General features: G+C 42.4%; 1 long non-coding RNA gene across 1 annotated transcript in view; it reads right to left on the bottom strand.

The window, feature by feature from the left end:
• Positions 1-6,862: 6,862 nt before the first annotated feature.
• The window catches only part of LOC310835228, a 104,629-nt gene continuing 95,594 nt past the window's right edge, over positions 6,863-15,897 (bottom strand). The window contains exon 3 of the long non-coding RNA XR_014559434.1: positions 6,863-7,032. This is a non-coding gene — a long non-coding RNA (uncharacterized lncRNA). The remainder of the gene's footprint in view (positions 7,033-15,897) is intronic.

Here is a 15,897-nt window from a genome sequence, read left to right as displayed (position 1 = left end):
TCTCCATTGCTGTTCTAACGAAGCAACATTCAAGGTTTCACACACACAGTTCAGGGCATTACTAACCCAGCAGAGTGGAGCTATGACAGCTTGCTAGTATCTTAAAGCTGTCTCAGTGCCTCTCCTGTCTTGGACAGTTTCCAGTCGTATAACACCATGCCATAATTGACTTTAATTGACAGCGCATTGGCAGGCTGAGCAGAAATCAAGGATTAAACAGGGAAGGAAAATGAATCTCACCTCCCACTTTCTATTCCTTACCTTTCTTATGAAAAAACAAATGACCTCAGTTTTTAAGATTGGCAATTCTACACCTTCCAAAGGAAGAATAAAAAACACTCACCTAATTATTTACCTGAAGGACTGACGTCTAGATATCTATAGTAGAGGCTAGCGATATAGTAAAGTGGGTATTTCATGTAAGCAGGGCTGAGAAAGGGAATTGGACTTTCTGCTAATGTTTACTCTCCTCTACCGACAAGAGAAGCAGTTAAAGGTAAAGGGACCCCTGACCATTAGGTCCAGTCGTGGCTGACTCTAGGGGTGCGGCGCTCATCTCGCTTTATTGGCCGAGGGAGCCAATGTACAGCTTCTGGGTCATGTGGCCAGCATGACTAAGCCGCTTCTGGCGAACCAGAGCAGCACACGGAAATGCCGTTTACCTTCCCGCCGGAGCGGTACCTATTTATCTACTTGCACTTTGACGTGCTTTTGAAAGCACGTATGCCAAAGGAACATATCCTTTCAATTCTTTGAAAAAAGACAGATGGGGATTGTACATGTGTTCCTGTGATATAGAAAAAGTAATTGCAGCAGATGCAGTTTAATCTTTGCTAGGCTTTTAAAATTTGCTGAGAACCCTCCCATCCCTCAGTTTAATCTGAAATGTTGCCCATATACTGGTTTTGCCATGAAGCTCACACCGCCCTCTCAAACTGGCAGCAAGGGTCCAAGCCAGCCTTCCTACCAACTGACTGAGGAGATACTACTTTAAGAAAAACACCAGCGGGCTAGTGATACAGCATTTATAAATTACCATCATCAGTGCTGTTTTCGTAGAAAGAGAGGTGCCGGAACTCACCATGAACACCTCCCTTGTTGCCTTTAATGCCAATGGCACCCTTCTGAGAGGTGCCGGAACTGAGTTCTAGTGAATTCCAGCTTTGTGGGGGGGGAGCCCTGACCCTTATCATAATATTTAACTAATAAAATACATTATATTAAACATGGTGCGACTTAGAAATTCAGTGCAAGAAAGCTGTCCTTTCACACTGTACCTGTGATGCATTTGCGACTGCTAAAGGCAGAACATCAACATCTACTGGGAGTGCTTTGGTTTTGCTTGGTTAAATTCAGATGCCTAATGTTATTTAAACACAGTGTTTCATATTTAATAAGAAACATAGCTTTTCTCCTTGAGACACAGGGAATAGAGAAAAAAGAAAGAAAACTAAATGCAGCGGTACAATCTCTTTACCTACACACAACTTACTAAATATACAATTGCTGAAAATAGCTGGGGAGGGGGCAGAGAGAGAGAGAGAGAGAGAGAGAGAGAGAGAGAACGGACTTGAAGAGTGTTTTAACAGTGAAGTAAAACCACAACTAATGATTTCAGGAGACAGGAGTGAGGTGGACAAGCACAGCATTACGGTTTTAAATATAAAATATTTGGCTTCACCTCCCAAGTAAGTGGGCTGGCACAAATTCAAATGGGCTAGTCTGGCACACTAGTGCCTCTGGAAAGGGACCACACTGCTTGATGGAAACAACCACAAAAGCCACAGAGATAGCATAGACTTCCAAAGGCAACATGAAGGCAAACAGACGGGCAGCTAAACAATGCCAGAGGTTCTGCCTTGGCAAAGGGCAGCTAGGCCTAATGATGCAGCCCTGTCCTTCAGTAAAAGACCCTAACAGGTTAGGCAAAACAGCACCTAACAATATAAACGTGTAGAGCCTCTGCCTTGCGAAAGACCAAGACCAAAATTAATTAGTAGCAACTGATATATACCATTTTAAGAAATGGGGTGAGTGGGTATGCATAGATACTAATGAGAATAATTTTATTATTTGTGCCCTGTCCATCTGACTGGATTGCCACAGCCACTCTGGGTGGCTTTCAGCATATATAAAGGTAAAGGTAAAGGTACCCCTGCCCGTACGGGCCAGTCTTGACAGACTCTGGGGTTGTGCGCCCATCTCACTCAAGAGGCCAGGGGCCAGCGCTGTCCGGAGACACTTCCGGGTCACGTGGCCAGCGTGACAAAGCTGCATCTGGCGAGCCAGAGCTGCACACGGAAACGCCGTTTACCTTCCCGCCGGTAAGCGGTCCCTATTTATCTACTTGCACCCGGAGGTGCTTTCGAACTGCTAGGTTGGCAGGCGCTGGGACCGAGCAGCGGGAGCGCACCCCGCCGCAGGGATTCGAACCGCCGACCTTTCGATCGGCAAGTCCTAGGCGCTGAGGCTTTAACCCACAGTGCCACCTGCGTCCCTTCAGCATATATAGAAACATAATAAAACATTTTTTAAAAAGCTTCCCTATACAAGGCTACCTTCAGATGTCTTCTAAAGGTTGTATAGTTACTTATCTCCTTGACATCTGATGGCAGGGCGTTCCACAGAGCGGGCGCCACTACCAAGAAGACCGTTGATGACAAAAAAACAATCCTCTATGTATCAATTATTAATACCGCTTGTTTTAATTCTTTTTATGGATGGAATACATAGGTTTTAGCTATGAGACATATTTTTGTAGCAAATACTGTATGGTGTAGCAGAGATGCCATCCCATCACCAGTTCCGAAATGACTGGCAGTCTTCTCAGCTTCTGTATGAGAAATAAGGAGGGACCATCTTGTTCTTTGCCTCAGGCAACAAAATGCCTAACTTCCCAAAGTTCACAAAGGGAAGAAGGTGGGCAGAATTTAAGATGTTTGTCTTGTTTCCATGTGGATAGCAGGACAGCTCTTGAAAAGCTCCCCAAAGCCGGTCAGTTAATTGCACCTAATCATTCTCACACTTCTCTTTAATGTGCATGACCAGAAAAGTACTGAGTGTGTGTAACAACACTGATCTAGACACTCCTTGATAGAATGCTATGGTGGGACACATCATGTTTTGTGCACGCTAAACCCAAACTTCAGGAATTCCAAGTTTTAACTCACCTGAAAGTCTGGGAGGTATGGCCCATTCCAAAGACAACATTAATATGTACTCAGCTATTGGAAAGAATTATGACAAGCACTGACAGAATTATCCCATATCTGCAAGAGTAACTCCATACCTCGTGGCAGTTACAATTACACCAAAAACATACGCCAGTGTGGATGAAAAACGAACATCTTCAATGTATATTAAAGGGTCCCTATCCAAATGCATGTAAAAAGCTGCTTATAAACCACGGAAATGTCAGACACACTTCATGCATTTGCTGTAGGAAACATCAGTGTTCCTGGCATATAAAGTGTTTAGAAGTGAAGTCAGATTCCAACAGAACTGAGAGGTGTTTTTCTTCTTCTACATAACTTCCAAGCATAATCTAAAAAAAAAAAACTGGAAGCGTCTTGGACACATTGCAGTAATAAAAATTTGATGTTGCCTAGATTCTCATCTCTTTTCCAGGTACTACCAGTCCTAGGATGTCCCCCCCCACACACACACACAAAAGGCAAAATAGACACAATTATCAAAGAAAAATATCAAAGGGCAGTCATAAAATCCCATACAAGTCCAAGGGAGTCTTAGGAATGCCCAATTTAGGACTGCCCTATGTTGCATTTCAGGGACGCGGGTGGCACTGTGGGTTAAACCACAGAGCCTAGGACTAGCAGATCAGAAGGTCGGTGGTTCGAATCCCCGTGATGGGGTGAGCTCCCGTTGCTCGGTCCCTGCTCCTGCCAACCTAGCAGTTTGAAAGCACGTCAAAGTGCAAGTAGATAAATAGGTACCGCTCTGGCGGGAAGGTAAACGGCGTTTCCGTGTACTTCTCTGGTTTGCCAGAAGCGGTTTAGTCATGCTGGCCACATGACCCAGAAGCTGTACATTGGCTCCCTCGGCCAATAAAGTGAAATGAGCGCCGCAACCCTAGAGTCGGTCATGACTGGACCTAATGGTCAGGGGTCCCTTTACCTTTATGTTGTAATTCAAAGAAAATCATTGATCCTACTGACCAGAGGCCAAACTGATTATCCTTGGGTACAGCTAACTTTGCTTCCTCCTTGCTGTCAACAGTTGTGTCATACTTGCAGGGACACAGAGAAAGTGGAGAATCCTTTTTTTAAAAGCAGGAACAATTGGCATAAAGTTCTACAACTCTCATTCTAGACCACCCTACCTTTGGTTAGGCAGACAAGAACGAGCCGATAGGGAGTCAAAAGGGCTGTATAGAGTTTGTGATCTTCGCCCCAGTGAGAAGCCAATCTAAGCATTATGGCTAAGCTTGGGGATGCACACAAGTCTTGGTTCAGAGCATCACAATGCTACGCTTTCATATGCTACCTGGAGTCCAAAGGGGGAGGTCTAACCATCCCTCACTGCATTCGAGTCTCTATGCTTTAATCAAACTATGAATTGAAAGGGACAGCTTCCCTAATCTATAGTATTGGAACATAGTATGGAAAATTCAGAAAGTTTATGGCAGCTGTGGGAGACAGAGGTAGGAAAAAAAGATAGAGGCTCACAGGTGGGACATGCCCTTTAAAGACAGTATCTGATCACCTTCAAGAAGGCTCCCTAAAAACTATCTTCTGATGGTATTGGACACCAATAAGACTAGCTAAAATAAACCACAGACTGTCCCCTTTCTACTGGAAAGCATGTAGGAAGCGTAGATATTACATGCATGTATGATGTGAATGTATAATTGTACAAAAATTCTGGATCAACGTTTCCAAGGTTATTTCTATTATGACTAAACCATCTCTGCAGCCTAATCCAGCATTAGCACTCCTCACAGAAGACCTTGCGGATCACAAAGAATTAATTGGTTTTCATCGGACTGCGGGACACCTGGTGATAGCCCAGCAGTGGAAAAATAAGTCAGAAATACATGTTGATCTATGGTTTAATGCTGTGTGGAATGTGGCCTTATCAGAAAGACTTTCCTGTCACAGAAGAGTTACACAAGAAACTTCCAAAAGAGACAACTTCCACATGGTGTGGCGTCCATTTATTTCTTGTGTTAATGAACATGGAAGAGATTCCCCATTGCCCCACTACTCAAACAGATCTTTGGAGAGGTTACCTAAATAACTGATGTTTCTAAATCAGAAATAAGGGCACTTCTGTCTTGTTTCAGTTGCGGCAAATACGCAATGCAAGTTGTGATAGTGGACAACAATTTAATGTTTCTGTTTCTGTATTGTGCAAAAATCAATAAAATAAAGTTTGGAGGCAGGAGGGAATAACTCCCAAGCATACAAAACCATATAAGGCAGGATTCTTCTCACCCTTTAAAAGAGAAATATTGCCTTTTCTTTTTCAACTGAAATGTGATATTTTCTTTTCCTTTTAACTCATCATTTTTCATTCTGCTATGTTGAAATTAGTTTTCTTTTAAAGATATCATTCCGATCAGAGTTTAAAAAACCCCACTATGGCGTGTTACGAGCTTCCCTCTTTTTATTGCAAGTTTGCTGGCAACCCAAGCCTTTGTGAGGGGTAACTTAATACATATTTACACAAAAGAAGATGGCCAGTGTCAGATGTGTCAAGCTATGAATTTGGCACATTTGATATATCTGCACAGCTCAGCCTTTCCATTTCAAATAAACTCTTTCTAGGCCTTGTGGTTTCAAAAATAATCTTCTGGATTTGATCTGATGGAGCATTTCTATTGAGTTTAAATCATCAACTTTGAAAAGATGTGGTAAAGCACACAAGGAAAGCTTCAATCCTAATTGCACAAAACCTCAGAATCCCAATGAGAATGTTTCCACAGACAGATTATCAAAGTATTTAAGCATGAAACTGCATGCCTAATTTTGCATACTTAATTACTGCAATTTCAAATGCAAATCCAGTAAACCCAAATGGTGAAAGAAGAGATGATCAAAAGATGTGGAGGTTCTGGAATTATTCTGCATCACTCTTTCCTACTGAGTTTTGATCAATTTGAGTACAATCCACTTCTATTTCTATGGCTGTTTGCCATTTTATCTAAATTTGATCAACTACCGTATGTTGCCTTAACTTTGCTGCTCTGCTCTAGAGAGCACATAATTAAAAGCACAATTAGGGGTGCTCTATCAGAATGGATTTGATGGCTCAGCTCTGCATATTTCCATCACTGTGACAGCATCTCCAACTTCTACTTTTAAAGAACTTGCAATAATAGGGCTGGCAGAATAAGTTTTAGTGAGGTGCCAACTGAGAGTGTTGAGGTTGATGAGAAACCAGATGGCATTGCCATTTTTCTGTATGAACAAGACCTTGCAAACTCTTACGTACATTTCCTTGAGTTCCATGGATGAGAGGCAGGTTAGAACAAACAAACAAATTAGCCTTCTTCTCACTGTTGTGTTGCTCCCACAGCAACTGACACTTAGTGGCACAGTCCCCAAGCTACCATTTAGCCATGATGGTTGATAGCTGTTGCTATATGTCCAATGACTTTGTTGAAACCCTTCTGGAGCGGTCTTTACCTTTACCTTTACACCTTGTTGGGAGAAGAGCAGCAGGGGGAGCTAGAGACAATGACAGGCAGTACCAACTAATACTGGTTCTGTCTTATCTTCTGTCAGGAATGAGCCAGCTCCGAACGAAGGTTTGCAGCCAACTGCAGAAAGCAGCCAGGAACAGGGAGGCTTTGATGTGAGTCAGGCAGGTGAGAGCTGGCAGCAGTAGACTTTGGCTCTTCCTGACCTTGAAGGCCTGGCTGATAAGGCAGTAGCTGAGAGCAGGCTAGAACACAGCCATAGCTTGCCAGAAGCACAATCAGGAGTGAACAAACTCAGAAGCAGCCTCTCAGAACAAGAAAAGGTTGGAGCTGATTCAATAAGTCCGTGGGGTCGGAGAATGGGAGGGCTTCTAGATAGGAAGCAAAACGAGATGTAAGGGTTGTAAGTTCAATATCTGCTGGAGACGCTGGAAGAAGTCTTCAGAAGGATCATCTTGAGTAATGATGCCGGAGGGTTTGTTAGAGCTGTCTGGAACTATCTGTTTGTTTTTGCAATAAATCCTCCTTTGTAATTAGCTACGCTTACTGTGTTATCAAGCTGGGAACCTGGACTCTTGACATTCTCCTTCCTGCTAAGTTTTTTAAAGGGCAACTAAGGAGGGGAAAGCAGACAGAGGGCAACCCAATGAACTGGTTTTAAGTAAAAAGGTTGGCAGGTGTTGGCTGAGGGCAAATTGAGGTTGGTGGGGCACTGCATTGTTCACCCAAATGGAACAACTTCCAGTGTTGGTGCATATAAATGATTCCATTTAACAACATTTTATCTGTGTATTTTCTGTGTGTCACATGACCATCTAATTCCATAATTTTTCCATAAACTAAACCAATATTTGTGCAAACATGTTGCTACTATAGTGGTACCTCGGGTTAAGTACTTAATTCGTTCCGGGGGTCTGTTCTTAACCTGAAACTGTTCTTAACTTTAGCTAATGGGGCCTCCTGCTGCCGCCATGCCGCCGGAGCACGATTTGTGTTCTCATCCTGAAGCAAAGTTCTTAACCTGAAGCACTATTTCTGGGTTAGCGGAGTCTGTAACCTGAAGCATATGTAACCTGAAGTATATGTAAACTGATATACCACTGTATAACTATTTGAGCACAATGTATTTACATTGTTTACCTAGCACCAAGAGACATTTGAAAGATGCACTCGCACACAAACTTGATATACTGAAGCAGCTTGCCCAGCTGGGAAATAGATGTCCATTGCACACACAATATAAAACATTCTTAAGCACATGTTTATCTTTTAGAATATTGGTTAGCTCTGAAAGAACCGGTCATGGGTGGTATTCAGCCACACTTTACTTAGAATAGACCCACTGAAATTAATTTATATTGCTAAGTTAGGTCCATTAATTTTAATGAGTCCGTTCTGGGTAAAACTTAGTTGAATACCACCCCGTGTGTCCAAAGATAAATTGCATGCTTAAGTCTACTTTATCAGCTTGGTTAGAGTGCTCTGTGTCACGCACAGAGTAGATAGGAGCAAATATTCAGCTCGTTGAGTTGCTACTTATTGTCTCACTTTTCTAGTTATTCAGGTTACTCTGTCGTAGTTATTCTCAGTAGACAGTGTAATAACTTTCAGTATAACTTTCAGTTATTAGTAGGGTTGTGGAAACTGACAAGCTAACAAAATTCAACAGAAAAAATCTCATTTTCTAAAACATTGGCTGCTGAAATTGTGAGTGCCCTGGCTTTCACTACATTTATAGGCAGCTCATTATGTTTCCAGTGTCGAAAATACTACCACGTACCTCCAGGGTCGTAATAGACTATGATAAATTCTAAAAAGCCAATCTTTATCAAACATGTATTTAACCATATATGGCTAATTTGAGACATTGATACTTCTAAAGCATTTGTTGCTTTCAAAAATCTCTGAGTGGTCTTCAACATTAGTCATAATCAAGGCAGACCCACTTGAAATCATAGTTATGATGTGCTAAAATAAAAGAGCTTCTTATTTACTTTTGTTCGTAATTTCTGGAAACTCTTAAGACTGTTGTGTATAGAGAGCATATATGTACCGTATTTTTCGCTTTATAAGACGCACCAGACCACAAGACGCACCTAGTTTTTGGAGGAGGAAAACATGAAAAAAAATATTCTGAATCTCAGAAGCCAGAACAGCAAAAGGGAGCGCTGTGCAGAGAAAGCAGCAATCCCTCTTGCTGTTCTGGCTTCTGGGATAGCTGCGCAGCCTGCATTCGCTCCATAAGATGCACACACATTTCCCCTTACTTTTTAGGAGGCAAAAAGTGAGTCTTCTAGAGCAAAAAGAGACGGTAATTCTTTCCCAGATTACCGTATGTTCCACCGTATCAGACGACTTTTTAACCCAGGAAAACCACCCCAAAAGTCGGGGGTCGTCTTATACGCCAGGTATACGCGGAGCCACCTGTTGGGAAGGAGGAGAGGGAGCCGGTGAGCAGAGGTGCCCCTTCGGCCGTTGCCCCTCCTCCCTCCCCACGAAAGGGGACACAGCCTCCTGTGACACAGCTCAAGGCCCCACCTCTTCCGTACCAGTACAGCGCGTGTTCGTTGGCCACTGCTCTCTCCTCACCGCGGAAAGTCCTTCCGAGCATGGCGCTCACCCGCCCGCCTGCTGCTGCCATCGTAGGAGCCGGATCCAGCCTCCGCAGTGGCTGCGTGGTGCTTCACTCAGCTTGTGGGCGCCATGAAGAGCCTGCCATGGCAAGGTGGTGTGTGGCTTCGGCCAGGGCTCCAAGGAGCTGGGCATCCCCACAGGTGAGGGAGGGAGCTGGGCCGGACTTCCCTCCCTCTGGGTGGCGGGTTTCGGTTTCGTTCCACCCACCAAACACCTTACTTTGGGCTTCTGCTGCTGCGACGGCAGAGGCAGCAGAGGGGTGCACACTCTGCCCCTGGCGGCGGGCGGCCAAACTCTATAATTTAACAGCAAAAGTTGGGGGGTCATCTTATACGCCCAGTCACCTAATACGCTGGAACATACGGTAACTATTACACCACCAAGGCTCCAGACCAGGGGTCATCCAGGTTCACCTTGCCTGGGTCAGTTCACTTCAGCAGAGATCCCTCTGTGGGCTGGATCGCACAAATGCATGAGCGTGCACACCTGCGATTTCCGGCGTCTGCACAGACGCAATTTCTGGTGCTGCAAAAGTGAGTCCCTGTGCTGCTCCAGTTTAGCACAGCGCGTGGGGACTTGCTGAGAGGGCGGCTCGGTTCGTGGGCGGCTCGTGGGCTGGTTAAACAACCCCCGTGGGACTCTTGTGGCCCATGGGTCTTAGGTTGCCAACCCTGGAATGTTCAGTAGGATGTCCCTATTTTTGTCAGAGAAATGTTGGTGAATATGGAGTTATGCTACTACCAAATCTAGGATATAAGTACTATACAACCTTTAGAAGACATTTGAAGGCAGCCCTGTCAAGGGAAGTTTTTTATGTTTAATGTGTTATGTTTTTATATATGTTGGAAGCTGCCCAGAGTGGCTGGGGCAGCCCAGCCAGATGGGTGGGGTTTAAATAAAATTGTGATGGTGATGGAATAGGACGTCCCTATTTTCATTGCAGAAATAAGGCTCCAGTGGGTATTCTTTTATTAATCAATGACCTGGTGCATGTGCTTCACTCATTTTGTGAGTGAACTGCCAAATTTTAACATTTGTATTGTCCTAGCCACCCTATTGCTTGCCTTTACATTATTTCTGGTCCTGATATTCAGAGCAAACTTCTGCAGAATCAGTTTTTTGTACCCTGTTTCTTACTTCTGCTTTATGTAAGCGCTATCTTTTGGGTGTGCTTGGTTTTTGGATCATCCTAGTATCTTTTATAGAGCTCATGCAGTACTAGATGACAAGTGATAACATTAACTTTCTGACTGCAAACCAGTTGGGATTTTGAGAATTACATCTCCTGGACACATCATCTGTTTTTACTTTTGGCGACACCTACTCAAGTTTGAATGTAAACGCACATATAAAACATAAGTTATTATTACATTTCTGTTATCACTTCTTATATCTAGTAGCATGGCTTGCAGTAATAGCAAATTTCAACAAAACTATGCCCAACAGCATCCCCTAGTGTCATGCAGCTGATTCACACAGAAAAATACAAATAGTTTGAGGTTTTCTGCTTTACAATCTAAAGAATGGTAATAAGCCTGGAAGTTTGGAAGAAAAAATGCAAGTAAATACTGAAAGTGATGAGAAACTTTTGGCTGTTTTCAAAACAAACATCTTTTCACTGCCTGTGGGATACCCAAAATAGTCTTATAACACGCTGGGAGCAAAAGATCACTGGCAGGATTCAATAAACATAGAAAACCCAAGCTTTATGTTGCCATATACCACTGCCTGTTTTGAACATACCATTTTACATTGTGTGTAATTTGGGTTATAAACATCGCTGTTGGATGAGCAGGAAATCGCTAGTTTTGTTGAATTGGAATATAACTTTTGAGTAACAAATGTAACTTTCTACATGGAAGAAAGAATAAAATATTATTATATCATATTATTATTATTATTATTAAAGGATATATCATTTTACATCCCAGTTACAGAAGAATATGACTTATAGCTCCCACTGCCTGAAAACTGAAAGCCTGAGCTCTGGTAAAATGAATGATAATCCCTGAAGTGACATATACAGACACGATGGAAAAACCTTGTCAATGAATATGAAAGTGGAAGGATTTAGTATTGACAGGAAAGTAAAAAAGTGTATAAGTGAGAAAGCTATAGTTCTTGCAGAAAACGTGTGCATGAGCTACCGGAACATAGGATTCTTGTGCATCTTGCTCAGTTGTCTGAACTAAGGCTCAGGGCTGATTTCTCTGCAGACAAGCTAGGAGCTGTTACTAAGATTTGTCTTGTGGTTTATAGTTTGTTTGGGAGAGATAAAGTACATTATCAGGTTGGGATAACATGCTGAACTTTGCCGTAGTGTAGTGTAGCTCACTGCAGAACGGCCGCAGAACAACCAGGGAGAATCAAAGCAGCCACAATCTCTTATCCGGAAGCTCACAAGTTAGCTTGTTCACAATAAGCCATGGTTTGGCTTAGTGTTTGTTACGGTAAAATCTGTGTGCGAGGCTGCTCTGCCATCCAGCTCGTCGGACTAAGTCCGTGGGTCCCTGCGGAGGAAAATGAGCTCAGCCGGAGACAGGAACAAGCTGCAGAAGATCCAAGTTTATTGCACAACAGGTTCAAGGTGAGATTGAACAGCGAGAAAGGGGTGACATGAGTTTTTGAAACTTCCCTCCATGTCCCAGAATACATTGCAAAATACATCATAGTTGCGTCATGAATACATTAAAGAGAGGTTGGGTTACACGGGTTACATCATGGATATTTTAAGGAGAGGTTGGGTTACACAGATTAACATATGGAGGAGGGAGGGGGAAATATGCAGAGTTGAAGATATGCGCGGATAAGTGCTTCCTGAGTACCGGTGATGGGAAGACAATAGTCCAAGTATGTAAAGTCTATCACTTGGCATTGCCCGGAGGAAAGGTCGGGCAGAGTGATTTGACAGGATTAGGGTCTTGACACCTTGCTTGAGGGATTATGGAGGACAGGGGAGGTGTGATGGAGTCCTAGAGAAATTGAGCAAATTGGCACGTTGATTTTCTATGAATTTTATAGATTTTAGTCCCTTTTGACATTGACAATTGGAAATAAATTGATATATTGTAGCGAAGAAGAAGGTAAAGAAGACATGCCCCCCTTCCTTATCATGTTACATGTGAATGAGCCCATTATGCACTGTGACCAGGAAGGAGAATACTTCCTTCTGGAGACGAAGGGCTGTGGGTTCAATAATCAAAGAGGGTGCTCAATATTCACACTGAATACCCAGCAATAAAAGGGGGGGGGGATTCTTATTTCTACTAAAGCAATGACCAAGCAATTATGCATACAGTCAAAGTCTTTGAACTGGATGCTAGAATCAAAAATCAAAAGCAGAAACATGATTTCCAAACAGAATGTTATAAATGGCGTTAGCTGTGTTGTGGGACCCTCTAATGGAGGATAATGTGAGTTGCAATGCTACATACTAAAAGGGATAAAAAGGTACATTATGGCACTTACTGCATTAGAATGCCTACAATGCTATCTTAATATTATTTTGCTAATTATAAGTTTGAAGCAGTGCACACTTACTCTCCTCCCCACATACATCCCATGCACATATTTTCATCTTATTCACTCACTGCATGTGAAAACCCTGTGCTGCTTGATCAAGACGATGCCCTTCATCTAGAGTACAAGGCACAGCTCTAAGCAACAAACAACTATGGTTGGAACCAGAGATGCTCTTCCTCAAATGGAAGGCCTTTTCCAAGAAAGGCTTTTTTCTCATTTAGTACAAGATCTCTGTGGGAGAAAACAAAACCGATATATATCAGCATGCTTCTTTAGGTACAAGGCCCACTGCAAGGCCAAGGCCACATAGAATATTTCAAAGATGCATATTTGCGCTAAGTCTATTTTGTGCAAAGTCTTTTGCTATCTTTTCTACAGAGGTTTACAGAAAAGCACCACTCCTAGGTTTATTTCTGGATTCAAACCCCATGCAGTGGTAGCCAATCTGGTGTCTTCCAGATGTTGCTCAGACTACAGATCCCCTCAGCTGTAGTCAACATGGACAATGTACAGTCATTTGGGGAGCTATAGTCCATAGGCAGGACACTATGTAATCAGAAGGGTACAATGCTGGCTGCCTTGCCTAATGTTGTTGTTGTTGCTTATTAAATTTATTCTTTTTTTATAAAAAAAACCCCACACAAATAAATCTCAAAGTGATTTCTCATAAGTAAAAATGCAAGATGCCATAAAACAAGCAAAAACGAGAAACGACGAATAACGTTTTGAGCTGAGCAGAGTATGTGCACTTATGTTCTAGGAATATCATAGGACTAAAAATCACAATCAGTGGCATAGCGTGGGTTGTCAGCACCCGGGGCAAGGCAAGTAATTTGCGCCCCCTAACCCTAACCCCCAGATGTTATGCCCGGTGCGGCCGGCCCCCCTGCACCCCCCACGCTACGCCACTGATCACAATGAAAAGTAAATTGTTTGCATTGCACAATGGATCAGTCTGTAAAATGTGCACTGTGAAATATGACAGACTTATGATTGTGCAAATGAAGCTATTACACAAAAACCAACATTTGCTATGGTATAACTGTGTGTGAACAGTTGCTTAACACAATATAGTGCTAGACTTAAAGCAATCGTTGCAAGTCCTCATTGTCAGTGCTTCCTCCATTTCCTAATCTACTAGATTCACAAGTGGTAGCTGTTTAGTTTTTGGAGAAGGCCTGATATCCACTTCAGAGGATAATTTAAATTACTTCTAGTTATAGCATAAAGTCTCTTACTATGAATCAAAAACAAAGAAAAGAAAAGCTTTCTAGAGTTACCTTGTGCAAAACAACTATGGGGGGAAATGGCCACACAGTGTTTCAATTCTATTTGGGTAGGCTGCCAAAACAATGATAAAGACACGCTACAACACATATTTCTGTTTCCAATTGCCTTGAAGATGTTTGCTTCTGTTTTTAATTTTTATTTATGTAGTAATTAATTCCCAAAATAGAAGGTTGGCTAATGAAAGCATGCATAAATTTCACTGTGTTTAGAGGCAAGAATATAATCCAGCCCTTGGAGTAAATGAAAAGATTCACTTGGCACTGAAAATACCACGAAGATGTCCCTGGGAATGATCTTCCATAAGTGGAGTGCCATTGCTGAAAAGCTTCTCTTCCTAATGACTACCTGCCTAACTTTATTCAGTGAAGAACACTTGGAGCAGGCTGTCCAAAGAGGCTTTTGGGGTTTGGGTAGGCACACAGGAGAGAAGGCATCAGGTAACCTGATGTTGAGGTCCTTGAAGTTTTAAATCAGCACTGTGAATTGGGCCTGCTGGAAACAAACTGGGAACTGGTACACCTTACAAATCCAAGTATAATATGTTCAAACTGGCAAGTTCAGACTGACACCAAGTTCCAGTTTTAACTCACCCCTGAAAAAAATCTACAAGCTGCATCCATAGTTCTGAATTCTGTTCATTCTGACTGATGTGCAACATCTGTTTACCACGTACTGAGACCCTGCATACATTCCTGTTTCCCATAAGAACTAATAATTATTGTGGTCATGTGAACAAACCCACATGCACAAGCATGTGATAATCTAATATTAATATTATCTTGGATATTTTGTATCTCAGGGGCAAACTCGTATGTTGAATATTGAATTGGCTAACGCATACGGAGTTCAAAATTACATCTGGTGTTGGAGCGCGATGTAGGCTCAGAAAAAAAACATCAGTACTGGTGGCAGAAGCAATACATTCTTTCCAGTGCTGAAATAAAAGCATTAGATTATTCAGAAATCTTAATCCTTCTGGTAACAGTCATCAATTCTTATGCCTCTTGCAATGCAAAAAAATCTGGCACAGCAGCTAAATACAGATTTTTAAGAATATAAAGCAAACATGGGAATCTTGATTAGCAATCAAGGGAGCATCCAGCTGAAAGCAAGATAGCATGAGTGAATGCACAATAACAATCTGGACCGCAACACCACAAATATAATTCCCCACAGTAACATATCATTGTTGCGACACTCAGTGTCTAAACATCCAGAGCTTTCAGCTCTATTTAAAACATGCTGAGGCAGCCACAAATCAAGCAAACTGTTGATAGACAGAGAATTCATCTGAGGCATTTCTTATGCGCATGTGTACATCCACAGCGATGAGGAAAAACCTGCCAGTTATGGAAGAATCAGAAGTCAACTCCAAGCTGTGGCAGGAGACAGATATGATGAGAGGAAGAGCTCTTGGGTGACATTCAGCATTTAGTGTGGAACATAGGGCAGAAAAGGGGAAGAGAAGGAAAGGAGAAAGGGGAGGCGAATACATGCCTTTATTAAAAAAAGTGCACATTCCTATTGGTACATAACAATGGTAAAGTGAAGCAAATCTGCTGGTGTTTTTGCCGCATGCCTGGATTAATTATATCAACTCTAGATTTTGGCTGCCAGACGTCATATATTTCCTCCAGGGGTTCAACTGTCATAGCCATCTATTTCTCGCTGTTAACCCTAAAAACCTGACATGTGTCTTCTTAGCTGTAACGCCTAAGTTTTTCGCTAATAAATCCTAGCATAGCTATAGGATATTTAGACCTGTTGAAAGTTGGTGTTGGTTTATTAGA

Source organism: Podarcis gaigeae, assembly GCF_964106915.1.
Source record: "Podarcis gaigeae genome assembly, chromosome: 17".
Taxonomy (NCBI): Eukaryota; Metazoa; Chordata; class Lepidosauria; order Squamata; family Lacertidae; genus Podarcis; species Podarcis gaigeae.
Note: the sequence above shows the minus strand (reverse complement) of the source record. Positions and strands in the feature narration are given on the sequence as shown.